This window comes from Macaca fascicularis, chromosome 7 (assembly GCF_037993035.2).
Source record: "Macaca fascicularis isolate 582-1 chromosome 7, T2T-MFA8v1.1".
Taxonomy (NCBI): domain Eukaryota; kingdom Metazoa; phylum Chordata; class Mammalia; order Primates; family Cercopithecidae; genus Macaca; species Macaca fascicularis.
This window is the reverse complement of record NC_088381.1, coordinates 379,135-395,323: the sequence shown is the minus strand read 5'-3', so window position 1 is coordinate 395,323 and position 16,189 is coordinate 379,135. Positions and strand designations below refer to the sequence as shown.

The 16,189-nt window shown below is 44.6% G+C and overlaps 1 pseudogene; it reads left to right on the top strand.

Annotated features, from left to right (window-relative positions):
• The window catches only part of LOC102145555 (uncharacterized), a 65,007-nt pseudogene that overhangs the window by 17,222 nt on the left and 31,596 nt on the right, over positions 1-16,189 (top strand).

The following is a 16,189-nucleotide window of genomic DNA, read 5'->3' as shown; positions in this document are numbered from 1 at the left end:
GGTTGCATTCTTCACCAAAGAGGGAGCACGAACAAGAACACCCTTGTTCCTAACAACCTAGCACAACTTGTATTTGACTCTAATTGGAACAACTCAGACCCTTGCCCATCCCCAAGTCCATTAGGGGGACCAAGGGAGTGCTGTGTGGCACCTGGCATGAGCCTCAGTTATGCACCCACTTTGGAACCAATAACTGTGACACGGGGTGAGACAGTGCTGGTTAAGTCAACCAGCACCCACCCCATGTTTCAAACCATGTGACTGAATAATTCAGGGCTCTGTTAGGAAGGAGAAAGGGGGATGCTTCTTTTTTTTTTTTTTTTTTTTTTTTGAGACGGAGTCTCGCTCTGTCGCCCAGGCTGGAGTGCAGTGGCCGGATCTCAGCTCACTGCAAGCTCCGCCTCCCAGGTTCCCGCCATTCTCCTGCCTCAGCCTCCTGAGTAGCTGGGACCACAGGCGCCGCCACCTCGCCCGGCTAATTTTTTGTGTTTTTAGTAGAGACGGGGTTTCGCCGTGTTAGCCAGGATGGTCTCGATCTCCTGACCTTGTGATCCGGCCGTCTCGGCCTCCCAAAGTGCTGGGATTACAGGCGTGAGCCACCGCGCCCGGCCAGGGGGATGCTTCTTAAATAGCACCCAACACTCAACTACAATTTAATTTGACAGGAACCCGGAGGCCCTGCCATAGAAATCTCTCACAGTTGCTTGGAATGAGAGCACTCAATACAAAATCCTATGGCAGCAACCCTGTGGCCTCAAGGGCGCCACGCATTTGGTGTGGAGGGTGGGGCAAGGAGGATGGGGAAGGGCTCAGGGTCTTCTGAAGATGAAGCCAAAGAACAGATGGCACTGACTTAGCAGAGTGGAAAATGTTTAACCCCAAGAGATGCCTACAGAGGCAGCTAAGCCACACCACAGACTCCTAGAAGAGCTTGTGTTAGGGTTCCCAAGTGTCTAGGTAAGCTGAGGAGATGGTGAGGCAGACACAGAGGGTCGGTTCAAAGCACATTGGGAAGACTGTGATCCCAAGACCCCTCAGTCCACATTGGCAGTCAAATGCTCCTCCCTGACATCGGGAAAAGAAACAATTTATTTTCTTCAATATTGAAACAGAACTTTTCTAGGCTCCAGGACACTGGATAATGCTGCTTATGCAAATACAGTATTTAGTGAAAGCCAATTTACTGAGCAGGGAGATCTGCAGACTCTTTCTGCCTCTTGGCTCTCAGAATGCTGGGGTCAGCTTGCAGTCTTAGGAGATTGGCGACCTCTTTTTGGAGAGGATCTGCAGATACCAACATTTTCAGGGTTTCCTCAGGTCCAGGAGTGCCAGGCTCCTGTGGACTCTTCCTTTGGGGAAGCAAAAGAAGACTATCTGTGCACACATAATGCGTTAATTGTATTTTCTTATTTTCTGTTTTCTTGACGCTCGTGTCATCTGGTGTTTACTGGGAAAAGATTGCCTTTCCCAGGGCCAGCCAATTAAACTACCAATTCAGAACCCATACTCCTAACCACCTACTTTATCTGGCTCTGATACTGTAGGAGACAATACCGCCCTTCCTTAATCACCACAGGGTGAGGTACTAGGCAACTAGAAATGGCCCCTATGCCCCAGAGCCTGCTGAAGCTATTAATGCTGGACAGCCTAAGCCTGCCTGCCCTGCCTGCCCTTGCTGTCCCACAGAGACCACAGCAGAGGATCCTGCCCATGCCTTCCCCTCTCCTGCCTCTGCCTGGGGCATCCCTGTGCCTCCTATTTCTAGGGATCTGTGAGTATGAATGGGACAGTCACTTCCATGTCTGCAGGTCTTAACATCCCTGATTAAAACAAATTCTGAGTACATTTTAAAACATAAGGCTTCCAGGCCGGGCGCGGTGGCTCAAGCCTGTAATCCCAGCACTTTGGGAGGCCGAGACGGGCGGATCACGAGGTCAGGAGATCGAGACCATCCTGGCTAACACGGTGAAACCCCGTCTCTATTAAGAAATACAAAAAACTAGCCGGGCGAGGTGGCGGGCGCCTGTAGTCCCAGCTACTGGGGAGGCTGAGGCCGGAGAATGGCGTAAACCCGGGAGGCGGAGCTTGCAGTGAGCTGAGATCCGGCCACTGCACTCCAGCCTGGGTGACAGAGCGAGACTCCGTCTCAAAAAAAAAAAAAAAAAAACAACATAAGGCTTCCAATGGAATTTTTAAAACCCTTATATGGAGAATTTTAAACATATATGTAAATAAACATGAATATAACAAACCCCTGTATATATATAGTCCTTCAGAACAACAAGAAATACATGGGCAATTCTGTTCTGTCTATATTCCCAAATAAAATTCATACATTGTGATTAGCTGATGTGTTTTTAAGTCTATATAATTTATACATTTCCCTTGTATCTCCTGTGTATCATTTTCTTGTAATTTGTTAAAGAAGCCGCGTTGATTTTCCTGATTCATCTTCAGAGTTTAAAATAGAATTTCACACACACAAAAAATAAAAGCAGACGGAAAGAATAAAAATGTCAGAAAAGAAATCAATGGGATTTAAATGGTACAGCTGCTTTGGAAAACAATCTGGCAGTTCCTCAAAAAGACAGAATTACTCTTTGATCCATCAACTCTATTCAAGTCTTCATACTGAACAGAATTAAAAACATATGTCCACACAAAAACTTGTACAGCAGCATTATCCATAATAGCCAAAAACTAGAAACAACCCAAACGTCCACCAACTGATGAGCGAATAAATAACATGAAGTATTTCCACACAATGGAATATTACTCAGCCTCAAAAAGGAATGATTGCCAGAGTTTGGAGGAGGAAAAAATGGAAAATGCAGTTTCTTTCTTGGGTGCTGAAAATATGTTAGAATTAAATAGTGGTGAAGTCTGTGCTACTTCCAGAAAGTGCTAAATTGAACACTTTACATGAGTAAAATGTAGTATGTGAATTATAACTCAAAAATCAAGAACATTTTCCAGAAATAAAGTTTATGATTTTCAGGTTTAAAAGATCTATTGAGTTCCCCTCAAAATGAATTTCAAAGTTCTTCTACACTAAACACATTATTGTGAAATTTGATAACATCAGAGATAAAGATCTGAAAAGCTTCCAGAGAGGTGAAAGGAAAAGATCACCTGCAAAGAATCAAGAACGAAAATAGCACTGAAGTTTTTCACTGAAATTCTAGATATAATAAGAAAATGAAATTTGGCCTTCACATTCTGAGAGAAATATATATATTTTAAACCCAAGTAAACCGTCAACCCAGTGTGAGAATAGTGCACAGGCATTTTGGGACATGCACAGCATCAAAGCTTTACCTTAGATCAGGAAGCTACAGTAAAGTGGCAACCTAAGAGGGGGAGAAAGGAATTCCAGGAACAGGTGATCCATGCACGAGAGAGGAGCAGCATTGCCGAGAGCCAGGGGTGAAGCAATTCAAGCTGGAGACACTGAGACAAACAGGAGCGCCTGGCATTCTCTGAGAGGCAGTGCAGTGGTTCTGCACTGTGTGCAAAACTAAATGTGGCATTTACCTTTAATTGGTTACAATGTGCCTTCCCAGGCCTGCCAGCAGAGATTCTAAATCCTAATGCAAATGATATGGCAACACTTGTGATTATAGACATGAGTGTTTGAATTACAGATCCAGGTCCAAACCCAAATCCTTTCAGTGATTAACTGTATGCTGTCATTTAATTACTTAATCTCTCCAGCATGCCACTTCCTCAGACCAATTCGTATGGGAATATAAATTCATAGGAGTGTTATAAAGGGTAGTTTGTACAATGAGCTCGTGACTATGACATGCTTAGCATGGCATCCAAAAAGTCTTCAATAAGTGGTGCAACAATACCTTTTTATTACAGGAAACACACCCAACTTAGAAAACAGCGTTCATGGGGGATTAAGAGAAGTAACTACAGTCGGGTGAGCAGAGGGAGCCAGCGTGGGGATGGCCTTTCCTAGGTGAGGCATCCACCACATTTGAAAGTGGGATGCAGGGCCAGAGCTGAACATCAACCAGGACGGGCAGGAATGAAGTAAACAGCTCATACCTATTCCTTCATGGGTCAGTTCCTTTCATTTTCACTTCTGACTCTGATGCAAAATTAGAACTCTTCTCTGCTCAAATGTCACTATTCTTTTTTTTTTTTTTTTTTTTTTGAGACGGAGTCTGGCTCTGTCGCCCGGGCTAGAGTGCAGTGGCCAGATCTCAGCTCACTGCAAGCTCCGCCCCCCGGGTTTACGCCATTCTCCTGCCTCAGCCTCCCGAGTAGCTGGGACTACAGGCGCCCGCCGCCTCGCCCGGCTAGTTTTTTTTTTGTATTTTTTAGTAGAGACGGGGTTTCACCGTGTTCGCCAGGATGGTCTCGATCTCCTGACCTCGTGATCCGCCCGTCTCGGCCTCCCAAAGTGCTGGGATTACAGGCTTGAGCCACCGCGCCCGGCCGTCACTATTCTTAATAAAGTAAATAAGTAGGATCCAAAAACTTCACTTGCATAAAATACATGCTCTTGTTATTGCAAGGCAAATGGGAAATATTTTGCAGTTGGTCATCGCCATCACAATAACACGAATTCTAAAACTTACACTGTTTACAACTGAACCACACCCTCAAATAATCAAAAAATGGTCCCTCCCTAACCTCTCTCCCCGGAAAGAGAAGGTCTTTGGCCACCCCAACCTGAGCAGGAGAGCAGGAGGAGAGTGGGAGCCCACAGTTGCAGTGGCAAGAAGCCTGAGGGCTGATGGCTTTGACCAAATAATAGGGAATTGGGTTGACTTGTTTGAATCATTTTCCAAAAACTGATTTATAAAACAGATCAGACTCATTGAAGGAGCTGGGGAATGGGAGCCCACCCCTCAGTCTCCAGCCTCCCCAAACTGCGTGTTTCTCCAGAGTAACCTTGAGCCTCTCCCAGCATGGATTAAAACCCGTGGCTCTTCCAGATCTAAAATCTGAGGCTCTACAATTTAAGTCATAGTTAGGCACTTCCATACCTGTGATGGTAACATGCTTACATACTCAGTCTATCATTGTTTAATATTGAATGAAAGACACACATTTTGTTTACTTCTTATGCAGCAGGTTGGCTGTGTTCACCTGTGTTGTCTCAGGGTCAGCTCTTTTTTTTGTTTTGTTTTTTTGAGATGGAGTCTCGCCTGTGGCCCAGGCTGGAGTGCAGTGGCGCAGTCTCCGCTCACTGCAAGCTCCGCCTCCTGGGTTCATACCATTCTCCCGCCTCAGCCTCCCGAGTAGCTGGGACTACAGGCGTCCGCCACCACGCCCGGCTAATTTTTTGTATTTTTAGTAGAGACGGGGTTTCACCATTCACAGGATGGTCTCAATCTCCTGACCTCGTGATTCGCCCACCTCGGCCTCCCAAAGTGCTGGGATTACAGGCATGAGCCACCACGCCTGGCCGGGTCAGCTCTTTATTTCCAAGAATCCTGTCCCATTTCCTGGAGCCTATTGACTGGGGAAAAGATGTGTCAAAAGTTAAAAGTATGTTGGGCAAAGCCTTAGAAACACAGCTTTTCTGACAAAAACAAGCAATGGGGATAAGACTCCCTATTCAATTAATGGTCCTGGGATAACTGGCTAGCCATGTGCTGAAGATTGAGGCTGGACCCCTTTCTTACACCATACACAAAAATCTACTCAGGGTGGATTAAAGACTTAAGTGGAAAACCCAAAAATATAAAAACCCTGGAAGACAACCTAGGCAATACCATCCTGGACATAAGAACAGGCCAAGATTTCGTGACAAAGACACCAAAAGCAATTGCAAGGAAAGCAAAAATTGACAAGTGGGATCTAATTAAACTAAAGAGCTTCTGTACAGCAAAAGAAACTACCAACAAAGTAAACAGGCAACTTACAGAATAGGAGAAAATATTTACAAACTGTGCATCTGACGAAGGTCTAATACAGCATCTATAAGGAACTTAAACAAATTTATAAGAGAAAAACAACCCCATTAAAAAGTGGGCCAAGGACATGAAGAGGCACTTCTCAAAAGAAGACAAACGTGGGCCAGGCGTGGTGGATCAAGAGGCTCGGCCCCCACCAGCTCTTAAGGTACACAATCTCAAAGTAATCCCAGCACTTTGGGAGGCTAAGGTGGGCGGATCAAGAGGACAGGAGATCGAGACCATCGTGACGTAACACAGTGAAACCCCGTCTCTACTAAAAATATCAAAAATTAGCTGGGCGTGGTAGCAGGCACCTGTAGTCCCAGGTACTTGGGAGGCTGAGGCAGGAGAATGGCATGAACTTGGGAGATAGAGCTTGTAGGGAGCCAACATCCTGCCTCAGCTTTCCAAGTAACTGTGACTACAGGTGTCCGCCACCACGCCAGGCTAATTTTTTTTTATCTTTTTAGTAGAAACAGGGTTTCACCATGTTAGCCAGGATGATCTCGATCTCCTGACCTCATGATCCGCCCACCTTGGCCTCCCAAAGTGCTGGGATTCCAGGCGTGAGCCACCGCGCCCGGCTGGAAAATCTTTTCTTCTAAGGTGAGATGCAGCCCCCGCTGGAGGGGAAAACACCAGAGAGTTTTAAAAAGGAAAAAGCAAGGTAAACTGAGGAGCTTCTTGACAGGAGACAGCAGAGTCCACCCAGCTGGGGTGAATCTCTGCAGTTCCCCAACAGGACATTGAGCAGGACCCCCAAGTCACTGGTCCCTGCAGCATGGGAGCAGCATGAGCCATCTGTGGTCACATTGTCTCCTCTGGCAGCAGCCTCCAACCAGAAATCCATCTTGGGGTCTGTCCTCACGGGAACCTGATGCCAGAGCTGTGCGCTGAAAGGATTTGGACACAGGTATTTTGTGGAACTGAGCATTTCCCAGGTCTTGCTGGAGGTCATTCTGTGTGAACTTTATGGAGCTCTTTCTCATGGGCTTTTTTTTCTAAGTGTGGGAGAGCATGGCCTGCATGACTGCTGGCTTTCAGCACGTAGTGTGCAAACCCAAGCCAGGGTGTGTAATTCACTGTAGCCCTTGACAAAATAGCAGGGGATAAAAGTCATTTCTTAATCTTCTGTTTATTACTCTCAGCCAATTAACTTCTATCTATAGTAGAAGATATTTTGCCATTTTTTTTCAAAATGGAGAAATACCATGCTCTTTAAAAAGTCTTTTACAGGCACAGACTTCTCAATTTCATTACTTTAAAATCACTAAAAGATAGAAAAAAGTGAAATTTACGTATCAAAGACATTTTCTTTTGGCAAAATATTGTATTTTGTGTTTTTGTGTTTGTGAATTTTCCGTGCATGTGTCCAGACGCATAAGGAGTTTATTCATTCAATTAAGTTAAAACATTAGATAACATGGTACATTCAGAAAGTAGTGAGGACACATTTTGTTTCTGTCTCTTTAACTGAGAAAACTGGCTGATGCCTCCTGTGTGCGAGCACTGTGTAGCTGATGCAGATACGGAAACCGAGGTTTTCTTACTTCCTGCCGCTGGCCTGGGCACTGGAGGTTGACTCCAGGAGGTCAGGGTGTCTGTTTTTATTACCACTCAGCAAGTGCCACACAAATACACACGAGTGTGTCTGCCCTATAGTGGATCCTGGCAGGCACTGTTCTTATTACCACTCAGCAAGTGCCGCACAAATACACACGCGTGTGCCTGCCCTCTAGTGGATGCTGGCAGGCACTGTTCTTATTGCCACTCAGCAAGTGCCACACAAATACACACAGGTGTGTCTGCCCTGTGGTGGATCCTGCAGGCACTGTTCTTATTACCACTCAGGAAGAGCCACACAAATACACGCGGGTGTTTGCCCTCTAGTGGATGCTGGCAGGCACTGTTCTTATTACCACTCAGCAAGTGCTGCACAAATAGACAGGGTTGTCTCTGCCCCCTAGTGGTTCCTGGCAGGCACTGTTCTTATTACCACTCAGCAAGTGCTGCACAAATACACCCTGGTGTGTCTGCCCTCTAGTGGGTGCTGGCAGGCACTGTTCTTATTACCACTCAGCAAGTGTCACACAAATACACACGGGTGTGTGTGCCCCCTAGTGGGTGCTGGCAGGCACTGTTCTTATTACCACTCAGCAAGTGTCACACAAATACACACGGGTGTGTGTGCCCCCTAGTGGGTGCTGGCAGGCACTGTTCTTATTACCACTCAGCAAGTGTCACACAAATACACACGGGTGTGTGTGCCCCCTAGTGGATGCTGGCAGGCACTGTTCTTATTACCACTCAGCAAGTGCTGCACAAATACACCCTGGTGTGTGTGCCCTCTAGTGGATGCTGGCAGGCACTGTTCTTATTACCACTCAGCAAGCGCCACACAAATACACACGGGTGTGTCTGCCCTCTAGTGGATGCTGGCAGGCACTGTTCTTATTACCACTCAGCAAGTGCTGCACAAATACACCCTGGTGTGTGTGCCCTCTAGTGGATGCTGGCAGGCACTGTTCTTATTACCACTCAGCAAGTGCTGCACAAATACACCCTGGTGTGTGTGCCCTCTAGTGGATGCTGGCAGGCACTGTTCTTATTACCACTCAGCAAGCGCCACACAAATACACACGGGTGTGTGTGCCCTCTAGTGGATGCTGCCAGGCACTGTTCTTATTACTACTCAGCAAGTGTCACACAAATACACACGGGTGTGTGTGCCCTCTAGTGGATGCTGCCAGGCACTGTTCTTATTACTACTCAGCAAGCGTCACACAAATACACATGGGTGTGTGTGCCCTCTAGTGGATGCTGCCAGGCACTGTTCTTATTACTACTCAGCAAGCGTCACACAAATACACACGGGTGTGTGTGCCCTCTAGTGGATGCTGCCAGGCACTGTTCTTATTACCACTCAGCAAGTGTCACACAAATACACACGGGTGTGTGTGCCCTCTAGTGGATGCTGGCAGGCACTGTTCTTATTACCACTCAGCAAGTGCGGCACAAATACACACGCGTGTGCCTGCCCTCTAGTGGATGCTGGCAGGCACTGTTCTTATTGCCACTCAGCAAGTGCCACACAAATACACACAGGTGTGTCTGCCCTGTGGTGGATCCTGCAGGCACTGTTCTTATTGCTACTCAGGAAGAGCCACACAAATACACGCGGGTGTCTGCCCTCTAGTGGATGCTTGCAGGCACTGTTCTTATTACCACTCAGCAAGTGCTGCACAAATAGACAGGGTTGTCTCTGCCCCCTAGTGGTTCCTGGCAGGCACTGTTCTTATTACCACTCAGCAAGTGCTGCACAAATACACCCTGGTGTGTCTGCCCTCTAGTGGATGCTGGCAGGCACTGTTCTTATTACCACTCAGCCAGCACCACACAAATACACACGGGTGTGTCTGCCCTCTAGTGGATCCTGGCCAGCACTGGGAGCAAATGTGACTATAAACAAAATTAAAGATTTAAAAGATACCCTTTATCTTCAGAAGGGATTTAATTCTAACAGGAGGCTTTTTTGTTTTCTTTTTCAAATGGGCTGATGTGTAAAAATAATACAGGACTGGAGATGATGGAAAAAAACACACTGTGTTTGCGTTTCAGCATCTATGATGACTGAATCCTTCCTCAGCGCTGCCACAGGGAGCACATTCACACTTGTGTCACACAAATACCAGGCTTAGGTCAAAAAACCAAGTGTTACCTGGAGGAAGCCACAAAGGCTATGAGACTAAGCCTCACCTAGAAGACACTTGACAGTTCAGAAGCTGAGATCCTGCGAGGTGTCTTGGAGAACTCAGCTGTGACCCTGCACTGTATGGAAGGGTGGGCAGTGGGGCCCAGGCAGGTGAAGAGAATTGTCCACTGTTGAGCATCATCAGCCTAAAACCCACATGCAATGCTGTTGCTGCAAAACCACCGACTGTTGAAGACACAAACCACAGAAACAGAACCCCTTTATGGTCTCACTGTGCATCTGGTGACTTTTCAGAAGATGAAGATTAAACATATTAATCATAAATTCAAAGTATCAGAAGAAATACTAGGAGATTTTCTAACCTCTGCTACCATGACTTTTTTTTGCAAGATTCTTGAATTATTGTAAATAAGCTCACATAGGCCAAAGTGCTCCCCTGAAGTCATCCAGAAAGAGGCAAGCTGCTAATCCCCATGTCTGATACATCTGTGTGTTCTTAGGATAATACAAAAATTAAAGATAAGGGAGAGAGAGAGAGAGACAGAAAGAGACACAGAGAATTGGAGATAAGAGAAAACACGTTAATGTTTTGACCCCCAAAATTCACAGTGAACATTCCCGTTGCCAGCGAGTGAAATCCAAGGCCCTGGCTCCAGGATCCTGCTCTTTCCTATGTTGATTCCTGTTCATATTTGGCATAGAAACAATATGGAACTTGTTACACTTCTCTGGACAAGTCATTATGCGTTTGGCTCATAGGCTCCACTTCCCCAGACACTCCTTTGTCCTAAACTTCAAGTAATTCAGCTTCACCCTTCAGAGAACAGCTCAGCTGTCACTTCTTCTAAGGACCCTCCCTAGCTGCCTCTCCAACAGAAGGGCCCCCACCTTGTTCTTTGCACCTCTGTCCCTCGAAGTGCTGCTGTTGTCTGTGGAGGGTGGGACCCCAGGGACTAGAGCCCCTCTCATGCTGGAGACACTCGGCACTCAGTAAGTGTGTGCTGAGCGGATACAAGTGCAGCAAGCCTGCACAGTCGTACAATGTGTACTCTCATGTCTGGAATAGAGCCCCATTTTCATTCTTTGTAAAATGAGTAAGTGGGGCTGGGTGACCCATACTCTCTTTTCAACTCAGAAGTCCACTATGAACCTGACATCAAATATCTTCCCAGCCAGCACCAGGCCAGGACCCAGGTTATTCAATGTGCCTGTGTCCCCCACAGCATGGGGAAAGCATGGAGAAATGGGACCAGCTCTGCTGCCTGCTGCCCAGTACCAGCCAGCAACTCCAGGCTCACAGAGCCAAGGCACCTGCAGGAGATCTTGGTTATTTAGTAGCTGTGATTGGGCTGGGAGGGGAGTGTGTTCACTTCTAATTTTCCAGTGACTAGCACGAGACAGTTTGAAATGTGATTTTTTCTCTTGGCTCCGCCCCCCCCCAAAAAATAAAAGGCTTTTTTACCTTCTCATCCTTGGAGCCATTGGCTTAAGTAGGCAAAACTCTAGAGGATAGGAAAACACACTCTTGAAAAAAGGTGGTGATGCCCTGAAATTCAGCAAACTGCAGGGGACGTGTTGTTCTATCCCAGGTCAGAGTGTGTCAGTCATCACTCAATGCCACTCACAGACCACCAACTTCAGAGTATCTAGGTATAAAGGTCTGTACAATAGTCATAACATAATAATGTAAACAATTTTACATTGGTAATAATTATTATTTATATTATACAATTACACAATGTAAACACTATTACAACATGTTTGTCTTCAAAGAATGGCCTTGGTTTCTGTGGGCAGTGTCTCCTCGTGGAAAGGTAGTGCATTCCTGCTAAATCACGGACAAAACGGGCCCCCAGGAGCTCCAGGCTGCAGCAGCAGCTTCTCATCTATGTCCTTCACTGCATGATGTTGTTGTTGACTTTGAAAGCTCCTTTTCATCTAGTTTTATCAACAGAGCTGGTATTTCATGAGGATCTACATGCCAGGTTCCAGAAAGCTAAATGCTTTTTGTTTGTTATTATTCACTAAATACAAATAACAACTCTCTTCTCATTATTCACACAACACAATTTAGCAGAGGGAGATTGAGCGACTTTCCCAGGGTCACACAGCTACTAAGAGCAGAGTTGTGTTTAGATTCATGTCTGAATACTGAACACCGAAATGAACCAGAGGAAAAATCATACGTTTCAAAAGCCTATTCTAGCCATTTGTTCTTATTTTAAGGAAAATCTTTATGCTAATTTTAAACTCCAAATACTTATGAATGGCAGAGATCTACAGATTTGATTCTGATGTAAGAGATGATGCTCCCCGGCTGGTTACTGCTACTACCCCACAACTCTGAGCATACTCGACAAATGTCTAAGCCTGGTGGTTAGTGGGGACAATGCTGGTGGAGTCTGAAGTTGTCATGCAGTGACTCATGAAAGCTTAGGCAGATTTGGTGATATATGAGACAGAGATGCAAAGAAATGCAGTAGCTGACAGACACAGGATGACTCTGGGAGATGCAGAAGGAGCATGTCACCCAAAATAGAGCCAAACGGGTATCCTTAAGGAAGGAACAAAGGGGCTGAAGAAGGGATTTGTCATGAGAGATGGGACAGGAAGTTCTCTAGAGGCAGAGGGAGAGCATGAGAATGTCAGGAAGGGACGAGAGATTCTCGCACATCTGGGAAGCTGACAATCCATCAGCATGGCCACGAGGAAAAAAAGGAGAAGTGGAAATAATAAATGAGGCTGGATATAGAAGCAGGGTTCAAGCTGTGTCTATTGTGGTAAAGAGTTGTGATTCTATCCAGAAGGCAATAGGTAGCATTCTAAACAAAGATCTTTTAAAACAAGAGTCAGAAAATATTTTCTGCAAAGGGCTAAATGTTAAACGTTTTAAGTTTTCCAAGCCATATGGTCTCTCTGTTAATGATTTAGCTCTTCCATTGTACCATAAAAACAGCCAGAGATGTCATATAACACATGTATGTGGCTGTGTCCCAGTACAACTTTACTTACAAATGCAGACTGGGTCAGACATGGCCCATGCCTGGTAGTTTGCCATACCCTGTTTTAGAAAGCTCAGGTTTGTGATATGATGGAGAATGCCTACGAGAGTTCTTGTTTTAAATGGTAGAGTGAACATACACTGCAATTCTATCCTGCTTGACCCAAGCTCTTGATAGTGAAAGGTAGAAAAGATAGATAGTAAATAGATAGATGATAGGCAGGTAGATAGATGATAGATAAAGAAAATACATAGCTGTTCCAGAAAACAGAAAAGGATAACTTCATGAACCAAAAACAAAGTAATACACTTTAGAAAGGAAGCAGGCTGGAAAACCCACAGTTGCAAAGCAAATAAAATTTCTAATTGCCTCTTTGAGTCCCTTCCTGGAAGTAGTCACAGCCGACTTCCTCCTCTGTTTTTTGTTTATTTGTTGTTTGCTTTTTTGTGGGGTTTTTGTTGTTGTTGTTTGCTTTTTTTTTTTTTTTAAATCCCTTTCCCTGCTTTTTTGTCACAGCAGCCTTTGTCACTTCAAACACTGCAAGTGTTCTTTTAAAAAAATTATATCAACCTTTCAATTAAAATGCAACATGTCTGCAACCTGGTAACTAGAGAGGTGAGATGGACAAAGGAGCCCTTGTTACTGCACGTTTTCTTGCCCCAGGCTTCACCTTGCACACAGCAACAGACAATGCACAAAGCCACTTCCTTATTGACTGAAATTCTGATCCTTTTATGACCGGCCTTTCCATCCTTCACCTTCCCCTCTCCCATGCTGTGAATGATTGTATTGGACATTTTTGTTTTAATCTCAGTGACAGGGGAACACAGGTAGCTCTAATATAACTGTGACCTAGATGCTTCTGTTTCTAGCATGTATTTATTTTGTAGCAAACATTTACATCCATCATTTTTCACTGTCTTTTGAAAATAATTAGGCAATATCTCATCTGAGGTAGAATGTTTCTAGTGGTTGTGTTCTGAGGGGAAAAAACTAATCTGTTCTCTATTCACTGCATTCCAGGAACAGTAAGAGGACCTTTTGCTGGAATAATTTTTATCCACACTACAGAGTGGGTAATGAGCAGATTATGTAAAAACAATTCTGCTTCACTTCAGTAACAGCCTCCTCAACTCATTTTTTCTCAACAAACTTATTTTTCCAGCAGAAGAATCCCAGGTTTCTTAGAGCACCCAGTGACTTTTTGCACCTTAAATCGGTGAAATCATCGTGTTTTCTTCTGCCGTACCCATAGTTCAAACAAAGATGAGGCAAAGCTAGACTCATTCCTGAAGGAACCCAAGAAATTCCTCCTTTCTCTCTCTGGAATGCAATGAATTCTCTAGACCATCAGTTCTAACCTTCAAAAACCAAACCTGTCATTGAGATCTCCTTCAAATACTACTGTAGACCCCAGTGTTTATTCATCAAATTTTTTAAATATTTGTTTTATTTGGAATCAATTTATTTGTAAGTTTAGTATTTGTATTAATATAAGGGAGAAATGTTTAAATCCGTGTATGCCATATGTGCCTCTGGCTTATTGCCCAATTAATTGTAGCCTCAGGCTAAACTTTGGTTTCTGTGTTTTATTTTTGTCAGAACAAATATAAGTGATCTCAGAACATCTGCTTTTATTGTAGGAACTCATGCTGCCATCTCCATTCCTCTCTCTTTTCTTGCAATCTGGGTGGAAATTCTTTAATATGAACATTTCAACCACCTTCACTCTCTCATGTCCGCTATCAGCACATTCAAACTTATCCAGCCAAGGCTGTCATCTTAGGCCAGGGATTTTTTAGGAATCTATTTTGCTGTGATACAGCTGGCACCCCTTTGACTCATTTTTATCACCCCAGGGTTCTTTTCATTTTAGGAGCCCAAGAGCGCAGAAAAAGAAGTTGGTGAACAATTAAACCCTCTGAGTCAGGAGCATCTCCCCTTGTGTTAAGCAACGTTGTAGAATATGTATTTAGTAAGCTCCTAGCAGATGAGCCACGTGACTGCTGAGCACACATGCCTGCTTGCTGCTGTGAGCTCAGACACCATCATCATTAGTCCTTTCCACCTCTGGAGGGAATTATAAGGGCCACTTAATAACCTGTAAATCATAGAGAGTTAAAGGTGTTTCTCCAAAATGCTGATGACAGAATGAAAGGTGAGGAGTGTTAGCCACAGGTCAAAAGTGCAGGAAAGTCTCTCGATGTGGGTTGTTGAAGAAATGTAGGTCTTTTTTCTTTTGGAAGTCTCACTAGAATGGGGTGAAGGACTCTGCCGATTCTAGGATGAAAAATTGGGATATTAGACACCCTCAGATATTTATCCCAAGTCTTCATTTAGGGCTTTTAATTAGTTTGTTCAATCATCACAATCTCAAATGCTAAGCAGGGCATTTGAATCTCTCCACAGTCCAAATCAGCACCGTCTTTTAAAGTTGAGTTTCTCATTATTCTCAGCTGATATACCTTATTTATCCCACACCCACCCAATAACATGTCATGCTCACTGTTATCTTGAGACAACACTTGAATTTTACTCAACCTGGAGTGCTCTTCACATGTCTTGTCCAGATCCAGTTTGGACTCATTCTTCAGCCCTGCATCAGTCAATGGGAGCTAGGTTAAACTGTGGTGACAGACAACCTCCAAATTTCAGTGGCTTAAAAATCTTCTTCCTCATTTATATACATCTCATCATGGGTCAGGTGAGAGGTAGCTCTGTGCTGTATCATCCTAACACAGGAATCCAGACGGAAGAAGGGACCATCAATAAGATCCCCATTGCCACAGAAAAGAGAGAAAAGCATGTGGAGTAGAACTCTGTTTCTTGGAAATTTCTCCTGAAAAAGTCACATGTTATTTTCTTCTCACCTCCATTGGCAAAGAAAAAAAAAAAAAAAAAAAACACAGTCATGTGGCCATGTAAAAATTTAAGTAGGTGGGATGGAACAGTCAGAATGCATTCATAAAAAGTGAACTAAAAATATTTAGAGAACAGCACCAATGACTATCATGAATGCCAACATGCATCCCAAACAACCCAGTGCTGTCACTCTCTAAACCTTTTATGTCTTGCAAAGTATTAGAACTTATCTGAAGCCATGCCACTCAGAGGGACTACAAAATACATAACGACATTTCCTTTAGGATGTCCTTAGAGAATTCAAGGAAAAGAAGTTAAATAATTTAAAAGTGCATTTGGGTACAGCTATTTACCACTAGAGGGTAAGACTAGAGATGGATCGTAAACATAATAACAGGGATTATGCTCAGAGTCAGGGCCAGAAGTATGGTTTGAGGTGGGGTCATGGTCAGGGTCAAGATCAAAGTTAGGGTCAAAGTAAGGATCAGAATTAGGGACCAGGGTAGGGATCAGGGTTTAGGTTCAGGGTCGAAGTCTTGGACAGGGTTAGGGTTAAGATTAGAACCAGAGCTTTGTTCTCCTCGGGACCCACCCGAGAGTGGGTCACCATGGCTTTGGAGCACCTAGTAGCGTGTCCACTTTGAAGACCAGAGTTTCGTTGTCCTTAAGACTGACCTAGGGAGATGTGGCTGCAG